The sequence below is a fragment of the Hypanus sabinus genome, chromosome 19, assembly GCF_030144855.1.
Source record: "Hypanus sabinus isolate sHypSab1 chromosome 19, sHypSab1.hap1, whole genome shotgun sequence".
Taxonomy (NCBI): domain Eukaryota; kingdom Metazoa; phylum Chordata; class Chondrichthyes; order Myliobatiformes; family Dasyatidae; genus Hypanus; species Hypanus sabinus.
The window spans coordinates 50,927,570-50,947,066 of record NC_082724.1 but is presented as its reverse complement, the minus strand read 5'-3'; the positions used below and the strand labels follow the sequence as shown (position 1 = coordinate 50,947,066).

General features: G+C 43.2%; 1 long non-coding RNA gene across 1 annotated transcript; it reads right to left on the bottom strand.

The window, feature by feature from the left end:
• Nucleotides 1-1,591: 1,591 nt before the first annotated feature.
• On the bottom strand, nt 1,592-19,427 carry LOC132378145 (uncharacterized). Its single transcript, XR_009506900.1, has 3 exons — nt 19,360-19,427; nt 16,705-16,820; nt 1,592-1,736 (listed from the first exon to the last, which is right to left on the bottom strand). It is a non-coding gene; the product is annotated as an uncharacterized LOC132378145 (long non-coding RNA).
• Nucleotides 19,428-19,497: the final 70 nt, after the last annotated feature.

Genomic DNA, 19,497 nt, shown 5'->3' with positions numbered 1-19,497 from the left:
AGGGGAATAGGCATAATCCTTAAGGCAGCCTCCCTCCTGTGTCATTCTGCACAGGCATTGGATGGAAGGAAGAGGTCCATTGAAACAGGGGTAAACCTGCTGACCTGGTCCGTCATTCAGGTTGATCATGGTTGATCTGCCTCTTCACACAATCGCTGTTTATAAAATCCCCTCCATGATCTCATCATTTGCACAGTGAGCTCTAACATGAGCTTAGCCCCAGTTTAGCACAGCTTTGTATATGAATAACCTTTCTCTCATCTGGGCAACGTTGCGTGCCTTTGGCAGTGAGGCGGATGAGGTTAAGGGTTATACTTCAGACTCTGCTCTCTTCGTGGCCGCCTATATTCCGAGATTTTCTTTACTACTTAGCTTAAAAATCTGAGTTGTGCTTAACGTTTAAATGTATTTTACTAAGATGATAAACATAAAGATGAACTTTCTTTGTAACATTGAAACGTACAGTGAAATGCACCATTTGCATCAAATCAAATGAGTGATGCCTCACCTCCGGTATCAACATAGCATGCCCACAGCTCACTCGCCCTAAACCAGCTGTCTACTCTATCTGTACCTTAATTATGTCACTCCTCAACCTCCTTCCCTTCAGGGAATACGAACCCAGCCTATCCAATCTCTCTTGGTAACTCAAGCCCTCCAGCACAGGCAGCATCCTTGTGAATCTCTTTCACAACCTCTCCAGCTTAATCACATCTCCTCCATAGTGTGGCAAATGTATTTCTCTCTTTCTGCATTCTGCTGAAGGGTCTTCAATCTGAAACATTAACTCTGCTTGCCTTTCCACAGAGGCTGCTCATCTTGCTGTGTATTTCCAGCAGTTTATCTTGAAATGAATATAATGCCTTGGCTTCTGCTGGTTCAGAACTCAAGTATACACCCATTTTGACCTAATAATGTATTGATTTCCACTCGCTAAACACATAGACTCATCAAGTACTACAGCACATGAACAAGCACTTTGGCTCACTGAACTATTATTCTGCATAATCCCATCAACTCATACCTGGACCAAAGCCCTCCATACATGTACTTATCCAACCATCTCTTAAATTCTGAAATCAAACCCACACCCACCACTATTACTGACAGCTTGTTCCACCCTCTGAATGAAGAAGTTCTCTCAGTTGCCCCTTAAATATTTCACCTTTCACCCTTAACCTATGACCTCTAGTTTCATCTCAGCCAGCATCAGTGGAACAAGCCTCCTTCATTTACCCTATCGATAGTTTGGTATACCTCTATAAAATCTCCCCTTATTCTCCTGAGCTCCAGGGAACGAAGTTCAAACCTATTCAGCCTTTCCCTATATTTCAGGTCCACAAGTCCCGGAAACATTCTTGTAAGTTTTCTCTGCACTCTTTCAATCAAATTGTTATGATGAGATTCCCACATAATGGGAACTGATGAATATCTGTCACAAAGTTATGTCGACTAAGTTCAGGAATGTAAGTTACTGTTTAGGTGGATGAACTGGGGCCTCCAATTGACGATCAACTAAAGTGAATCCAGTTACACAGATCCATTCAGCCAATAACAGAGAACAAGATACTTTATTGCATCGTCCTTCACAGGAGCCTGTGTAATGCAGCTTGAAGTTAGGTAGTGCGAATAAATGGTCACTCCTGGTGCGTGAACGATCAGCATTCGATCTAAACCAACTTAATGTCCAGTAAGACAGTCACACACAGCTGCATCATGTCATGGAGTGCAGGAGCCTAGAAATACATGTTAGAATTGGGAATCTGATGTCAGTGACAAGTAACATCCACACCACAAAAGTCCAGACAAGGATTAACTGTGAGTCCTGATGAAGGGTCTAGGCCCGAAGAGTCGACTACCTACTGCTACCCATAGGTGCTGCATGACTGGCTGGCTTCCTCCAGCATTTTGTGCTTGTTGCTTTGGATTTCCAGCATTTGCAGAACCACTTGCGCTAAGGAGTACTTCAGCAAGGGGAAGTCTCATGCATTCCCACTGCAGGATCAGCACCAAAATGTCAAAGGAAGGATGTTATCAAAGTCCGCATATGTCACCATATACAAACCTGTTCGGAGTTGTGGTGAGTGAAGTTATCCAAGATGGTTCAGGAACCCGATGGTTATAGGGTAATAATGCTAGGTAAAGCACTGCAGATGCTCACCCAGGCACATTGCAAAGACATTACCTCTGCCACTAAGAAGGATAAGGGCTATGAATGCATGGGAACACTATCACCTACCCGTACCCCTCAATTCACAAGCATGGAAATATACCTCTGAAATTCATTATTGCTGTGAACTTGTCCGGGAACGACACTCTCAAAAGCATTCTGGTAGTACCTTCAGCTGCAGTTCAAGAAGCAGCTCATCACCAGCTTTACAACATGAATTAGGAATATATAATAAATACCAACAATGCCAGCTCCCAAAGATAAGATTTAACCAAGTTATAAATCCACCTAGTGGCCCTTTTATTAGATACCCCTTTGTATTCAGAGGAGCTCTTCTGCATATCACTGTGGTAACATGTGGTTATTTGCCTTCCTGTCACCTTGAATATGTCTGTCATTCTCCTCTGACCACTCTCATTAATGAATAATTTTTGCTCACAGAACTGCCACTCTGGATGTTTTTTTTTGTTTCTTCACACCATTCTCTGTAAACTCTAGAGACTGTTGTGTGCAAAAATCCCAGGAGATCAGCACTTTCTGAGATACTCAAACCACCCCGTTTGGCACCAATAATCATTCCACACTCAGTGTCACATTTCATCCCCATTCTGATGTTTGATCTGAAGAACAACTGAACCTCTTGACCATATCTATATGCTTTTATGTATTGAGTTGCTGCCACATGATTGGATGATTATATACTTGTATTAACAAGCAGGTATACAAGTGTACCTAATAAAGTGGCCACTGAGTGTATGTTCAGCAAACTTGACAAATGGAAGCTTGGATGCTTCAACCCAGATGGTTGATTCCATATCAGATAACGTCTGCAACTTTATGCTGCAATTTGAGTAGTACTGGAGCTGGTGATACATCCCCTTGGAAATCAACAAAGTTATTGGAGTAAGAAAATCAGATCAATGTTTGAACACAATCCTGAATTCTCCCCCTTCTCATCTCTCACTCAGCCTGTTTCCAAAGGTCCTAGACCTGAGTGTTTTGCCATTCTGAGGTTTAAAGACTGAAAATTGTCAAACCCAGCTCAACTGAGTTGCTTCCACCCTTGTACAAACATTCTGCAGATGCTGGAGATCCAGAGTAACATATGCAAAATGCTGGAGGAACTCAGCTGGTCAGGCAGCAGCTATGGTGAGGAAAAGGGTCCATGTTTTGGACTGAGACCCTTCATCAGGACAGTCCCAACCTGAAGTGTTGATACTTTATTTTTCTTAATAGATGCTGCCTGGTCTGCTGTGTTCCTCTGGCATGTTGTGTGTGTTACTCTTGTACAAACCATTCCGAGAATGAGTGACCTTGGCTGGATTTCAGAACATTCCCGGGTGTTTGGTGCCATCTGCTGGCTAGCTTCAGAGCCTGCATCCTACATCCAAATCCTCGACACATAATGAAAATGGCCTGCATAAAAAACACACTTTTTATAATAATAAGGGATATTATATCAAGTAAATATTTTCAAATGCAGTTATGAATGAATCAGTATGATTAACTTTCGTACAGGGAGTTCCTTTAAACAGCAGTGTGGTAATAACCAGAATATATAACTTGGTAAACTAGCTTATTATTGTCACTTGTTCCAAAGTACAGTGAAAAACTTGTCTTGCATACCGTTAGTACCAATAATTTCATTACAGCAGTGCATTGAGATGGTATAAAGTGGAGATTAAGGTGTTACAGTTACAAAGAAAGTGTAGTGCAGGTAGCTAACATGAGGTAATGCTATAACAGGATAAATGATGTGGTCAAGTGTCCATGTTATCATTCTAGGGGACCATTCTATAGTTTATAACAGAGGGATAGAAGCTGTCCTTGAGCCTAGTAGTAAATGCTTCAGCCCTTCTGCCCGAAGGGGGTGGGGGAGGAGAAGGAAGAATAGTTGGTGCAGGTGGGGTCTTTGCAAACTTGTAGATGGATCTCAGCAAAGGATTGTAGAGATGTTGAACAAAACCTGAGTAAAATGTACTGTACAGTTGAGCAAAAGCTGAGCCGAGGCTGTGATCCTGTGCTGAGGAACTTGCCTCCTGGCCCCCATCTGCATGATTCGCTTTGGCAGTGTGATGGCCCACTTGTCTGGAAGAGTACAGCTTCAACTGAGACATACACAGCCTCCCTCACCCACTTCAATAAGTTTCTACAAGACTATTTAGAGTGTCCAGTCTGGCTGCATTATTGTGTGATAGGGAAACTACAAGACCCTACAGACGATAGTAAAAACTGCCAAGAGGATTGTGGGGTCTCCCTCTTCCCCCGTTTGTGAGATTTACCAGAACTGAAAAAGGATCTAGTGCTCTCCCAGAGTATATGACGAATAAATTCTTCTTGGGCTTCCAGGGTACAGGCTTTGATGACAAACTCTACTGTCTTCATCAGGAATGATGCCTGAGCATGTCTAGTCCAGTGGTATTTATACCCCCATTGTTCGTCCCTCCTGATTGGCTAGTCTTCATCCTATCAGGTTTCCACTTTCCCACCTTGTTTTCAATTGAATTCTAATTCCAGCGAGACCTTAGTCTTTGTTAAAATTGTTTTCATCTAGTTTTATTTCAATAGCTTCCTTTACCAGGCAGTCCCAAAAGCCACTGGCGTGGCACAGTAGTTTTGTGCCGTCGAAGTCAATCCTATGGCCATTGCGAATGCAGTGTTCTGCCACTGCCGATTTCTCTGAGTAGCCCAAATGGACACACCTCTTGTGCTCCTTGATACGGGTTCACAGGAGTTTCCATTAAGAACAGCTTGGTCCTCCTGTGGTCAAGGTGTGATAATTGATCCTTTTGAACACACCCTTATATTGACACACTTTCTCTATAAGGGGAACTACTATGAACAAATGGACGGAGTGGACATGCCCTTGCACCAGCTGGTGCTAATTTCTACATGGAGGACTTTCAGGAGATAGCTCTGAGTTAATCGCCCTCAAGCCCCAAATGCTTCTTCAGATGCGTCGATGACACCTTTGTAGTGTGATCTCATGTTCTCCAGGCACTCCAGCAGTTCCGCGACCATCCGAATAGTATACATCCAAACATTCCCGGACAGTAGCCTTGGACATGGCGTTAATCGGAAACCCACCCACATGGACTTGTACTTCAACAATAACAGCCACCATCATGCCTCCCAACGTAGTGCGGCTCTTTCTATTTTGATTAACTATGCAAAAACAATTTTGGACCCGGAGAGTCTCCCTGAGGAAATGAGATGATCACGCACGGCATTCCTGCAGAATGGCTTGAAGGTGAAGGAAATCAGTTGGGCCGTTTAAAGGGCTGATGAAAAAACCAGGAAACCTAACAATGAGACGGAACATGTCGCTACTGCCTGTTTTACAAGGTAATCAGAAGGTTCGCCAGAATCCTGAAGAAATACTGGATTAATACCATCACAGACCTGGAAGGAAGCTCAAATCAAAATTTACGCGGCTCAAAGATGACCCGGAACTCAGGTCGACTGGCATTTACAGGATCCCCTGTGAATTTGGAACAGTTTATATCAGCCAGATGGGATGCACAGTGGAAACCTGCATCAAGGAGCACAAGAGGTGTATCTGTTTTGGTTACCTGGAGAAATCGGCGGTAGCAGAACATTGCATTCATAATGGCCATAGGATTGACTTTGACGGCACAAAACTACTGAAGTCTGAGAAGTGTTACAGATAAAGGGCCCAAAGCATTGTTTAGGATCCCTAACACCCATCCCACAATCTCTTTGACTCACTACCACCCAGAACCTAGGATTGCCAAATTGGATAAAAGCTTCTTCACTCAACTGTGAATACCAAGGTCTCATCACTAGGACAACAAGCCATTCACTGCTGACCACATACAGTTGCTACATTCACTGCTGACCACATACAGTTTAACTTATTTATGATAATATTTTTGTTTATGGTTTATGATATATGTTCTGTGGGTGAACTGTTAAAGTCAGTCCCAAGCATTATAGGCTTATCAGGCCGGTGCTTATGCCGGTTTCTGTGGTGTGAAGCGACTGAGAGTACGAGACTCCCCCTTCCCCCCTCCCCCCACCCCTGGATAGGATGCCAGTCTATCATGAGGTTAACCCCCAGCATTTTGCCGGTACCCATTTTCAACTGGAGCAATGTGTGGTTAAGTGCCTTGCTCAAGGACACAACACCTTCAGATCGCTAGTCCTACGCCTTAACCACTTGGCCACACGCCACACACTGTAGTGACTTTGCGGATGACAACAAACTTGAATTTGAACTTGAACAACACACAAGAAGCTCACCATTGTACAGGAAACAGCAGCCTACTTGATAGGACCCAATCCACAACTCTTCACGCACTTCACCGCTGACACAGCAGCAGTTTGTAGCATGTACTGGACGCAGCGAAGCAACTCACCAAGTCTCCTCAGACTCCACCTTCCAAACCCACTACTTCTACCAGCTGGAAATCAAGGATATCAGAAAGCACCTCCTGGACATTGCCCTGCAAGACCCACACCATCCTGTCTTGGAAATAACCCACTGTTCCTTCACTGTCATTGGGTCAAAATCCTGCAACTTCCCTGCCTAACAGCACTGAGGGTGTACCCCCACCTCTAGGATGGGGGGGGGGGAGGGTGGTTCTAGAAGTGTTGCAGTTAGTGTGACACTATTACAGCTCAGGACATCGGAGTTCGAAGTTCAGTTCTGACATCATCAGTAAGGAGTTTATACTTCCTCCCCATGACCACATGGGTTTTCTCCTGCTCCTGCAGTTTCTTCCCACAGTCCAAAGATGTACTGGTTAGTAGATTAATTGTTCATTGGAAATTGTCCCATGATTAGGGTAGAGTTAAATCCAGTGAAAAAAAAATCATGGGAAACAGGACCCCTGGTGAGTTCATGGAGAGCAAGGGAAACAAATACTGATGAGATTCGAAGAAGTGCAAGACACTAGGTCCCAGTGTGTTAAAGGAACTCCAGGAATTGGCACCCTAGTGACCCAGATGATAATTCATCAGGATTTATGAACATGGGTTGGGGATTATAGAGTTTTACTGTAACAGCACAGTTTTGTTTTAAAGTCACTGTGACAGGACCTGATGCACTGGTCTACCTAAGAAAACTGCACTGCATCCATGGTATGGTTGAGGAGGGATATTCACACGCACCATGAGAAACACATGTACCAGACTGCCCTGAAAACAGAAACCACTTAAACTAGTTTGGAGTTCCTCTAGTGAGAGAAAAGGCCAGTGTTTTAGATGCTTATCCTTCATCAGATCTAGGAAAAATCCAAAAGTTGTCATGATTGTAGAGAAGCAGGAGGTGGAAAGAACAAGGGAAGGTCTGTGATATGATGGGGCTCAACAATAGTACAGAGAACCCTACTCATGCAGGACTGTTAGGATATTGGTCAAACATGGCGATGCAGCCTTCTCTCTGTAGAAACTCAGCAGGTCAGGTAGCATCTATGGAGAAGAATTAATAGATGATATTTCAGGCTGAGGCCTTTCATCAGTACTGGAAATGAAGAGGGAAGAAGACAGAAGGAACAATGACAGAATATTGAAAAGTATCAATCTGAAACCGTGTACTCCATTGACTTGGTGACTGAGTGTGTCATTAGTACTGACCTTACAGCTTGGGACATAGAAACAAGGGCAGCCACTTGGGCTCTTGATGCTGCTCCACCACTTATATTATGGGTCTTCTCTTCATTTATGCACCCTTGGCTTTCTCATATACTTAAATCTATTCAACATAGATTTTCATTTCACCCCCGGTAAACTCTGGGTTTTTAAAGAGAGGATTCCAAATTTCCACCATCATTTGGGTGAAAACATGCTTCCTAAACTAACTCCAGAATGGCCTGACATTTATTGTAATACTGTTCCCCCATCTGATAAAATAGCAGCTCTTCTCCTTTTCCTCTTAAATTTTGTTTAAAACTCCCATTGAACATTTAAGTTCAAGGGATACAAGCTGTATTATCAGGGCCTCCCCTCATAAATTAAGAATTTAAGTGCCAGGGTCATTCTAGGCTTGATAACTTTTTGTGCCAGTGTAATCATCAGACTCTGTACTTGCAGCCCAAGATTGAAGAAGGGGAAGATTGGTCAGGGTTCCAGTTATGAAGTGGGTTTGTGAAGATAATGGCTGTTATTCATGGCAAAGCCTGCCTGATCACCATCCATTAACTCCATGGTGAAGAGCAGACATTTGGTGGGGTGCCATAGAATACCTGGAATGTATTGAAGCCAAGTGGAGCAAGTGTCTCTTAGATGCAGATTTATTAATCACAGGTACTGTACGTGGAAACACACAGTAAACTGCATCATCTGTGTTAGCAACCAACACACCCAAGGAGGGGTTGGGGGCAGCCTGCAAGTGTTGGCACACATTCTGGCCGTGGGGCTTCGACTTCCAGACTTCCGATCGGACTTCAGGACTGGATTTTAGGTATTGACCCCAGACTTGATGATGGGACCCTGAACTCTAGGCACACCAAACGAGCAGCTCTTGTGCCTCCTGCACGCATGGCTTTCAACCACCTCTTAAATCTTATGTAGAACAATATGCTTTGTTATACCATGAATTAGCAAGGATTCCATTAGGAGCCACAAGTCTGTGTATCTCTCTGAGCCTGCTGTCTCTGAATCGGCAAGTCCCCTGGAGGCTGGAGGTGGCCTGCCTTGGGGTTAGAGGTCTGTGTTCGTGTATTGGGAGAGAGGAATGGGGCTGGCTTTGCTGTTTGTTGTGATCTGTCTTGTCCTGCCAAGTATTGTGGGCATGCTATGTTGGTGCTGGAAGGTGTGGTGACACTTTTTCACTGTGTGCTTCAATGGACATGTGATAAATAAATCCGAATCAGAACCTAACCATGTCTCTGGCCCTAAAAGTTTAGGTGGGGCAGGAGTCAATGCTTCTGTCCCATAGCTCCAGGGACCCCAGTTCAACCTTGACTTCGGATGCTGTGGTTTTCCACGTGACTCCATTGGTTTCAGCCAGGAACCCTGATCTCCTACTACCTGAGGACATGTTGGTAGGTTAATTGTCCATGATAAGTCAATCCTCAAATGATTGATTAATAGATGGTTTATATCCAATGATGACAGCTGGATGTGTGCAATAGTTCATTTTGTGAACTACACAATAAACCTGTGCAGAAGAGTTTTTTTTTAATGGAAAGTGCATTCAGCTGGGCAATTCCACTCTCTCAAACTCGGAAGTCCAGGGCCAGTGGTACAAGTAGTTGCCTAAACTGGGGTCTTCCTTGGTTGCAGTGGATGGCCATGACTTTGCCTGTGCCTTGTCATGCCCTTCGTTCTCTATAAGGTGTAGCAGAACCACCTTCATGGTCTACAGACATGTCTCACCAGGTTACGAGGCCCACCGGCCACCCTTGTGTAATCCAGCACAGCCGTCGAAGTGGTTTACTGTAGGGTGGTTGCTGTCCTGTGCAAACCACTACTTGGAGCCACAAGTGAGAGCCGAGTGTCTGGCGGTGCCCAAAGGTGAGTAAGTTGCCCTAGAATGGACATGACAAGCCCCATCATCAGAGCTGCCACCCCTCCCTGGACACCTGGGGCGTACTTTGGTAAGTAGCAAAAGAATCAAAGGGGAACTGACGGAGGGGGAAGGAGAGAACAAGTTGCAGGGTCACATGGAAATAAGAAAAGAGGGAGAATAGGACTCATGGTATACTCTGCTGGGAGCTACTAGACCTTGTAGGCTGAATAGTCTCCTATGTTGTGGTAGATAAACAATTTTAATAATGTGTTCTGTTCTCAAAGAAAAAATGCACTGGAGGTTTATTATTACTTTATTTTTCTGCCTCTTTCATTTGTTCTCATATTCCTAATTTTCATTTTGATTTCTGTTCATGATTTAAACTTACATTTATATTTCTGGCTTTTCATTTCATGGGTAGTCTGTCTGTAGCTCAGAAAGGATTATTTATCTGACTGACTGAAGGGTCTGAATGTTTGATGACCTGTGCACAGACACTGTTAACTATTTACAAAGGGTGCCACTCAGATCAGAAACCAGATTAAAGGGAATCTGAATTTTAAAGCCAGTCAAAACTTTGTGGGCAGCTCTCGACACCAACTGCACATCCTGAAATAGCTTACCTCAACCAGCAACCATTTTCCATTCCAGTGAAAGAATTGTCAGCTTTCATTTCTGTTCAGTTAAATAGTTTTCTCATCACCTCCCATATTATTATAATAAATGAAATATTTCAAAGAAAATAAATGAAAACATCCATTTTTATTGCCTCTATAATTTCCTCCTAGGACACTTGGAGAGATTCAGGAGGTTCATCTTCAGTAACTGGGGACTCCAGGCGTCTCTGAATCACAGAGTAATATTGCATACTGTGATTCAAAGATGTCTGGAGCATCTAGTTACTGAAGGTTCCTTTGCCCAACCAGTCCACACTGATAATGTTGTTCTTTCAGCTAACACCAATTTCCTGTGCTTCACCCATATTCCTACAGGACCCTCCTGTTTCCAGCCAAGTGTTTCTTAATTGATAACTATTTTACCTGCCTCAAACACTTCCTCTGGGAGCTCCTTTCATATGCTCACTATCCTCTGTGTGTAAATGTTGCTCCTCAGGTACCTATTAAATCTTTCCTCTAAGTATATGCTCCTTAGCTTTGGACTCCCGTGCTCCAGTGAAACAATTGTTGCCATCCATTTTATCTAGCCTCTGATTATTTTAAACATTTCTATAAGATCACCCCTCGATTGTAAGGAACAAAAGCCTAGACTCACCAACCTCTGCTATAAACTCAGGCTTTCTAGTCCTGGCACCAATCTTGGAAATTTTTCTGGACTCTTCCCAGTTTTAACCATTCTTTACTGTAACATGATAATGAAAACTGTACACAGTACTACAAGAGTGGCTTCATCAACGACTCATTATATTCCAACATAATGTCCTTATTCCTCTACTCAGTGCTGTGGTTGATGAATGCTGGTGTGTTCAATTCTTTTCTTATCCTGTCGACATACATATAATGCTGCTTTCAATAAACTATGCACTCTACTCCTAGGTACACCTGTTCCATTACACTCCCTGGTGTTCTGCCATGCATAGGATAACACCTACAGTACATAGGTTTGACCGTCCAAAGTGCATTTCCTCACACTTATATGTATGAAAATCCATTTGGTTCTTCTTAGCTCACTTCCCTATCTGATCCTGCAGGAACATGAGAATGATGCTGATAGAATCTGTTGCTGACATTATTCCCAATAATCATTTCACTCAATTGATAGAGTCATAGCAGATGAAAATCGGTTCTTTAGCCAATCAAGTTCACACTGACAATCATGCACCTTTTTCCAGCAATCCTACCTTCATCTCATTTATTCTCCCATATTCCCATCAATTCCACTTGGACTTTGCAGAATCAGGGAAGACTTTATTGGAATATGGGTGAATAAAATGGGTACTTTTGAATTAGTCAATTAGCCTACCGAACAATAAGTTTCAGGGATGCAGGCAGAAACCAGAGAATCTGGAGGAAGCTCATTTAGTCACGGAGAACATGAAAATTGTACATGCACTAGAGGTTTGGTTTGAACTCAGATCTCTGGAGCAGCAAGGCATAGGTTATAAAACTGAGCTGTCTGTAAAATATAAATGAGGGTGTTCTGTGCTGGATATTAAGAGCCTTATTGAATCACCAGGAATATTCCTTAACCCAAAAAGTCTAAATAATAACTGTTGGAAGCAAGTATTTTATTCTAACAGTTCATTGGTACTGAATACTTTTTAACCACAGATGGAGACAAAGTACTTTAAAAAAGTTATTTTTATTTTTATTTGGAAAGTCAACTGTTCTGCAATTCAACAGCTCATTCTCTACAGCTTACACTAAACAACATTAAGAATTTCCAAAAGATGCTGGCAAGGTTGACTAAATGGGGAATAAAGGAATGCAAATATCCTTCAGATTGGTCAGAGGAGCATTGTACTGCCATAAACTTAAAGCTAATATTGCTTCTGAGTAACACGCACAAATACTGGAAGAACTCAGCAAGTCGAGCAGCATCAATTGAAATGACATTGGTGTGTGTTGCTCTGGATTTCCAGCATCTGCAGAATTTCTTGTGTTTATTCTTTCTGAGCACTGGCTATCACATACATGTAAAATTCCCTTCTGCTTCGCTTGCATGAAGTCAACGGGCAGTTGGTTTTGGGAGCTCAAAGGTCAGTACAGTAGAACAGAGAGTTACTGTAGATTCTCAGCATGAAGTCTTAGCTAGTGCTTCTAATGTGGCTCTGCAGAAGCCTAAAGAAGGTGGTGCATCTTGCTTCACAAAGTAGCTAAACTTTTCATGTGGTCATGCAGTCACCTCTTCACCTCCACGGGAACTAACATGCACGTTGATTAACAAACCCATGGTTGGAAAATCAACAGAAACATATTACTGTGATGGATAAAATTTCTACAGCACCAGACAAATGTACATAACAGTCTTTCTTTTTATTGCACTGGTACATTCTCTATGGTAGTTCATTGCCTAAAAGCAAGATAATCTGCAATATTTGAACCTTATTAAAAAAAGACCTCAAAGGAATAAATTTACCAGTAAACAAAAATAGGAAAATTTCTATCCATTGAATTCAACTTTGAAAAAATTGTTCTAAATGTGTAAATATGGCACTATTGCTATTAGAGTCATTTGAATTGTTGTCAGTCCACCAATACAGCTGTAAGTTTTATTGTTTTATGAGTAGTAGAATAAAACAAGGAATTGGTTGGGAGAATTGTGAGTGGTGTGACATTAAATAATGTGGGAATTAACAATTTAGCAGTCAAATTTCCTAAATTAGATAATGTATGAATGATTCAGATCTAACAGAGCTACTTAACGGCATCTGAGCTAGCCAAATTCCACCCATAATCCTGTTTATCTTACACATCTATCTATTCTGAGGTTTTATACCTTCCTGAATGTTTTGTGTGGGCCTGTAGCTTAGTTGTTCCAGTTGGCCCTGTACTCCTTTATCTATTTTGTCATTCTGGCTCCCTACTTGTTCTGTATCAAACTATAATCGTTTATTTCTACATATAGATCACAGAAGCATAACTGAACTTTTCCAAAATTACCAAAATTCATTAATATGATTTATAATTGACTGCATTTAGCATTTAACATTCTGCTCTTAAAAATCTTGTGTTTGAAACAATTAATGCATTAAAATTAATAATTTTACATAATTATGGTGATGTAAAATATAGTTGGTCAGTTGTTAATACACTGTAAGTGAAGTAACTTATAAATATCAGCCCTAGCGCTGATTTTTTTTTTGCATGATCACATTTCTGTACCTGACAAAAACAAACAGATTGTTGTCAGTCCTCTACTCTTTAACTTTCACTTGGAAGACTCGAGAACATTGAGCTCTTCTGGTTGGAACACAGGAAATAGGAGCTGGAATAGGCTGTCAGAATTGTGAGCCAGCTCCACCAACTTTAAGGTCATGCCTGACTTTCTACCTCAATGCAATTCTCCAACATTATCCCCCTGTCCTTTGATTCCCTCAATGCCTAAAGATCTAGTGATCTTTGTTCTGCATTAATTGAGGTGAACCAGCACAGCTCCCCACAGAAGAGATTTCCAAAAGTTCACTAGTCTGAGTAAAGAAAGCTCTCCTCATTTCATAATCTTCAATCTCAAAACACGGTCTTTAGTCTTAGACTCATCTTTCTGGAGAAAGTTTCTATTGTATCTGGCCTGTTAAGGCTTTAAAGAATTTTATAAATTTGATGAATTTTTCTCTCATTCTTCAAAACACTAGAGATTAAATCCCAATCTACTCCTCGTTTGGAAAACTTGCTATCCCTGAAAGTAATTTAGTGAACTTTGTTGGCAGAATGCAAAAATCTTAAATTATGCTGTGTGGAAGTTACATGAAGATCAAATCCCAATCCCTGCAGAAATGCAATTATAGCAAAGAAGCTTCTTGTGTTCCGTAGAAATCAGATGGGTGTTGGCTCAGCCTGCTCCCCATCTTAATGCCTCTATCCAGACATCAATCTATCTTCCCATTGCTTTCTATCACCAGTCTAGGAGTAACTGAAATTCAATATCTCCTTTTCTTATTCAATCCCTTCCTATATGGGCTTACATATTCTTATCTCTATAACTGTATTTAATCTTGAGAAATGTTGGCTTGTGGATGTCAAGGACTTTAGGTCATTACTCTGCTCCCCCAGTAAGTTCCCCACAACTCTGTCAAGCGCATGCACCACCGCATGTGAGTTTACTTGACTGCTGGGCAAATTCCCAAACCTCACCAAGCCCACATCCTCCACTACAGTCACAAAACATGGAGTTGAACACCATATTTCCACAACTACCCTGCCAGGCCAGCACACGCAAGCTGGACCCAGATAAGCTGGCAACCGTGAAGTCTTAGTTTGCCAACGTGAAAAGACTGGCATGGTACACCGGCTGAATAACCCCTGGGCTTCACCCCTCCATATGGTTCCTAAGTCTGAATGGCATTTGCTGCCCATGTGAGGAGTACCAAAACCTTAACAAAGCCACCACCCCCCCCCACCCCCCCAATCATCACCCTATTCCACACATCCAAGGCCTTTCAGTATACTTAGTAGAAAGTTAATTTTTTCCAAATTCAATCTATTTAGGGGTTATCATCAAATGCCTGTGTGCTGGGAGGACATTCCTAAAACGGCTGTGATAACCCCTTTTGGCCTCTGTGAGCTTCTGCACATGCCATTTGGGCTGAAAAACGCTGGACAGATTTTCCAACGGATGATGGACTCTTTATTAAAAGACTTAGATTTTCTTTCTGTTTTCCCTAATGGTATACTTGTTGCCAATGCATCCAAACCCAAACATGTATCTCATCTCTGCACACTTTTCGAGCACTTAAGCTGGCACAGGTTGATTGTTAACCCTGCTGAGTGCCTGCTTGGGTTGCAACCATTGACATTCTCGGCCATCACATCTCCGCATGTCCAAAACCCCTTCCATCAAGAGTAGCTGCTGTTATGGATTTTCCACAGGCCTATATTACTAAACAACTACAGGAGATTTTAGGCATGGCGAATTTCTATCAGCACTTCATTCCATGAGCTGCTGAACTTTGGCTCCCCTGTACAGTGCACTTAAAGGCAATGCCCCTAATCATGAGCTTGACTGAGCAGCAGACATAACCAGGGCATTTGATGACATGAAATGTGCAACCTTATTGGTGCAACTGCTCCCCTATAGTCATTACTTCTGGTGCTTCAGGCTGTGCTGTGGGTGCTGTGCGCGAGCAGTTGGTCAGAGGCGTGTGGCAGCCACTCACTCGCCTTCTTCAGCCAGCAGCTGAAAGAAAGTACAGCATGTTTGACTGTCAGCTTCTTGGTCTCTGTCTGTCTGTCCACCATTTTCATTTTCTTCTAGAGGGACGCCATTTCACAGCTTTCATTAACCATAAACTTCCTCGTACTAGCAATGGCCAAAATATCAGACCTTTGGTCTGGACAGCAGCAATGGCAACTGGCCGACATATCAGAGTTCACAACTGATACGCAACATATCAAAGGGAAAAATAATGCCGTGGCTGATTGCTTCTCATGGCCAGCCATTCAGGCCATACACATAGGGGTTGACTATGCCAGCATGGCAGCCAAACAAGCTACTGACCCTGAGGTCCAGGTTTACTGAGCAGCAGTCATGGGCCTGTGGTTGGCTGATACTAAGTTTGGGGAGGCTGGAGTTTCTCTCCTGTGCGATGTCTCAACCAGTCGCCCTTGTCCCATTGTGCCCGCAAACTGGCATCCAGGCCAGAAGACCTTACAGAAACTGGTGCACTAAAGTTTATGTGGCATGGCCTTAGAAAGGATATGTGCGATTGGATTGTATCCTGTGTGGAGTGACAGCAGGCAAAAATTAACCATCATGTTCAGACACCATTGGCACCTTTTGAGGTCCCTTGGTGACAGTTTGACCATGTCAATGTGGACCTTGTTGGTCCTCTTCCCACTCCTGCAGTTTCATGCATTGCCTTACCATGGTGGACTGTGCCCAGAAGGTCACCCCTCTTGCATCGATGACAGCTGTTTACCTGGCTCGGGCATTCATCAGCAACTGGATTGCTCAGTTTGGTATCCCATCTCAGGTTTCCATCTGACCACATTCCCCAATTCATGTCAGACCTCTTGTGGGTCCTGCTCTAGCTCAGAACAGCTCCAAAAAGCTGCAGTTGTCCACGGCTGAGTTGGCATATGGGCAGCCATTACAAGTGCCGGGTGATTTCATTCCTGTACCACGGCCACCTGGCCAGCCTCTCAACAGCATTCCACCCTCCTCAGTAAATTCAATTCCTTTTCACCTATTCCTACCTCCCATCATGGCGTACAGCACTCCTGAGTTCCAGTTAACCTAATTCTGCCTCGTTTGTTTCCATTTGCCACGATGCACACCAACATACATTCCGTGTTTTAAAACAATGAGATAAGAGGAGTAAACCTGAACGCCTTGCAGTCGATTGCCTTAAACAAGCCCAGTAAGATTTGGAGGATTCTCCTACCTTGTCACTTCAGTCACATGACCACGAACGTGTCAACACACTTCTGGATGAGCCAGAGCCCTCTGCAGTTCCTCCATCCATAGATGCTGCTTGGTCTGATGAGTTCCTGCGGCATTCTTTGTGTTAATTTAAATAAATAAAGTTCTGTAAATAGAAACATAGAAAATCTACAGCACAATACAGGCCCTTCGGCCCACAAAGTTGTGCCAAGCATGTCCCTACCTTAGAAATAACTAGGCTTAACCATGTACCTATCTAAAAATCTCTTAAAAGCCCCTATTGTATCCACCTCCACCACCATTGCTGGCAGCCCATTCTACGCAGTCACCACTCTCTGCATAAAAATGTTTATCCCTGACATCTCCTCTGTACCTGCTCCCCAGCACCTTAAATCTGTGTCCTCTTGTGGCAACCATTTCAGCCCTGAGAAAAAGCCTCTGACTATCCACACGATCAATGCCTCTCAACATCTTATACACCTCTCATCCTCCATTGCTCCTAAGAGAAAAGGCCGAGTTCACTCAACCTATTCTCATAAGGCATGCTCCCCAATCCAGGCAACATCCTTGTAAATCTCCTCTGCACCCTTTCAATGGCTTCCACATCTTTCCTGTAGTGAGGCGACTAGAACTGAGCACAGTACTCCAAGTGGGGTCTGACCAGGGTCCTACATAGCTGCAACATTACCCCTCAGCTCCTAAATTCAATTCCATGATTGATGATGGCCAATACACCGTACACCTTCTTAACCACAGAGTCAACCTGCGCAGCTGCTTTGAGCGTCCTCTGGATGCAGACTCCAAGATCCCTCTGATCCTCCACACTGCCAAGAGACTTACCATTAATACTATATTCTGCCATCATATTTGACCTACCAAAGTGAACCAGTTCACACTTATCTGGGTTGTACTCCATCTGCCACTTCTTAGCCCAGTTTTGCATTCTATCAATGTCCATCTGTAACCTCTGACAGTCCTCCACACTACCCACAACACCTCCAACCTTTGTATCATCAACAAACTTACTAACCCATCCCTCCACATCCTCATCCAGGTGATTTATAAAAATCACGAAGAGTAGGGGTCCCAGAGCAGATCCCTGAGGCACACCACTGGTGACCAATCTCCATGCAGAATATGACCCGTCTACAACCACTCTTTGCCTTCTGTGGGCAAGCCAGTTCTGGATCCACAAAGCAGCGTCCCCTTAGATCCCATGCCTCCTTACTTTCTCCAATAGCATGTTGCTCCACCCACATAAAAATTGGATCTAATGTAATAGTCATGCTGGCAACCTTCGCTCTCAACACGGCTCATCCATCCATCTTTGATGCACAGCTCTCATCTGTGGGCTACATCATCCTGGACCTAATCCACATTCTGCAATTATGCCTGTGGTTACTGCCCACACCCATTTAATGTTTCCAGTACCATCACCCAGAGAACTGACATTCACACCCAACTAACATCTGTTAGGGTAGAAATGACATTGATGTCCTTTGACAGATTTGTCTAAGTCTAAGGCTCTTTGATCAGAGATACTTGAAAACCACTCAGTTGGGTTCATACACATTCTAAAAATAATAAAAATTAAGTAATTAATTAAGTAATTAAAAATAAAAATAAAGCAGTTTGTTCATTCATTATGCGCCATGTCGTATGACGTAGGCATGCATGGTCTTTCCATGACCATGATTGCTCTTGGCTAATTTTTCTACAGAGGTGGTTTGCCATTGTTTTCTTCTGATGGGTGACTCCAGCCATTATCAATACTCTTAAACATGAGAAATTTTGCAGATGCTGGAAACCCAAAGCAACACACACAAAATGCTAGAGGAACTCAGCATGTCAGGCAGCATCTATGGTAATAAATATAGTCGACATTTTGGGTCGAGACCATTCTTTGGGACTGAAAATGAAGGGGGAAGATGACAGAATAAAAGGGTAGGGGAGGGGGAAGGATGATAACTAGAAGGTGATAGATGAAGCAAGGTGGGTGGGAAAGGTAAATGGCTGGAGAAGGAAGAATCTGATAGGAGAGGAAAGTGGACCAGAGGAGAAAAGGGAAGGAAGAGGGGACCCGGGGGAAGAAATAGGCAGGTGAGGAGATGTAAAAGGTGGAATAGAAGAATGTGGAATAGAAGCAGGGGAGGGGGAGGGAAAAATGTTGTTACCAGAAGGAGAAGTCGATATTCATGACATCAGGTTGGCGTCTACCCAGACAGAAAATAAAACATTGCTCCTCCACTCTGAGGGTGGCCTCATCTTGGCACAAGAGGAGGCCATGGATCTCAGAGATTGTCTATCTGGTGTCAGTGGTCACATAACCAGGACTTGTGATAGACATTAACTGCTCATCCACCCACCACCTGTTCCCATGGCTTCAGGTGACCCTGCTCAGGGGGCTAAGCAGGTGCTACACCTTGCCCAAGGGTGACCTGCAGGCTAGCACAGGAGGGAAGGAGCACCTTACACCGTTTTTTGGTAGAGTCGTCTCTCCAACCCGCCATCATATTGAAGCAGTACCAAAATAATTAAAGACAAAGATAACAGAGCAAAATCCCTCTGTCCAATGCATTGGCAATTCTTGTTCAGACAAATAAATATCAAATAAAAATACCGTTTATATTTAACACTATATAAAAAAAACCGCAACCTTCCCTCTCCCCACATTCTCCACTTATGACTGGGCAGCAACTGGAACATACATGACGTCCGTCCGAGAGTGGGAGTGTCCGCTTTCACTCTCCGTCCAGCCGGTCTCCGCCCCTTCCCTGATTGATCGACGATTCGA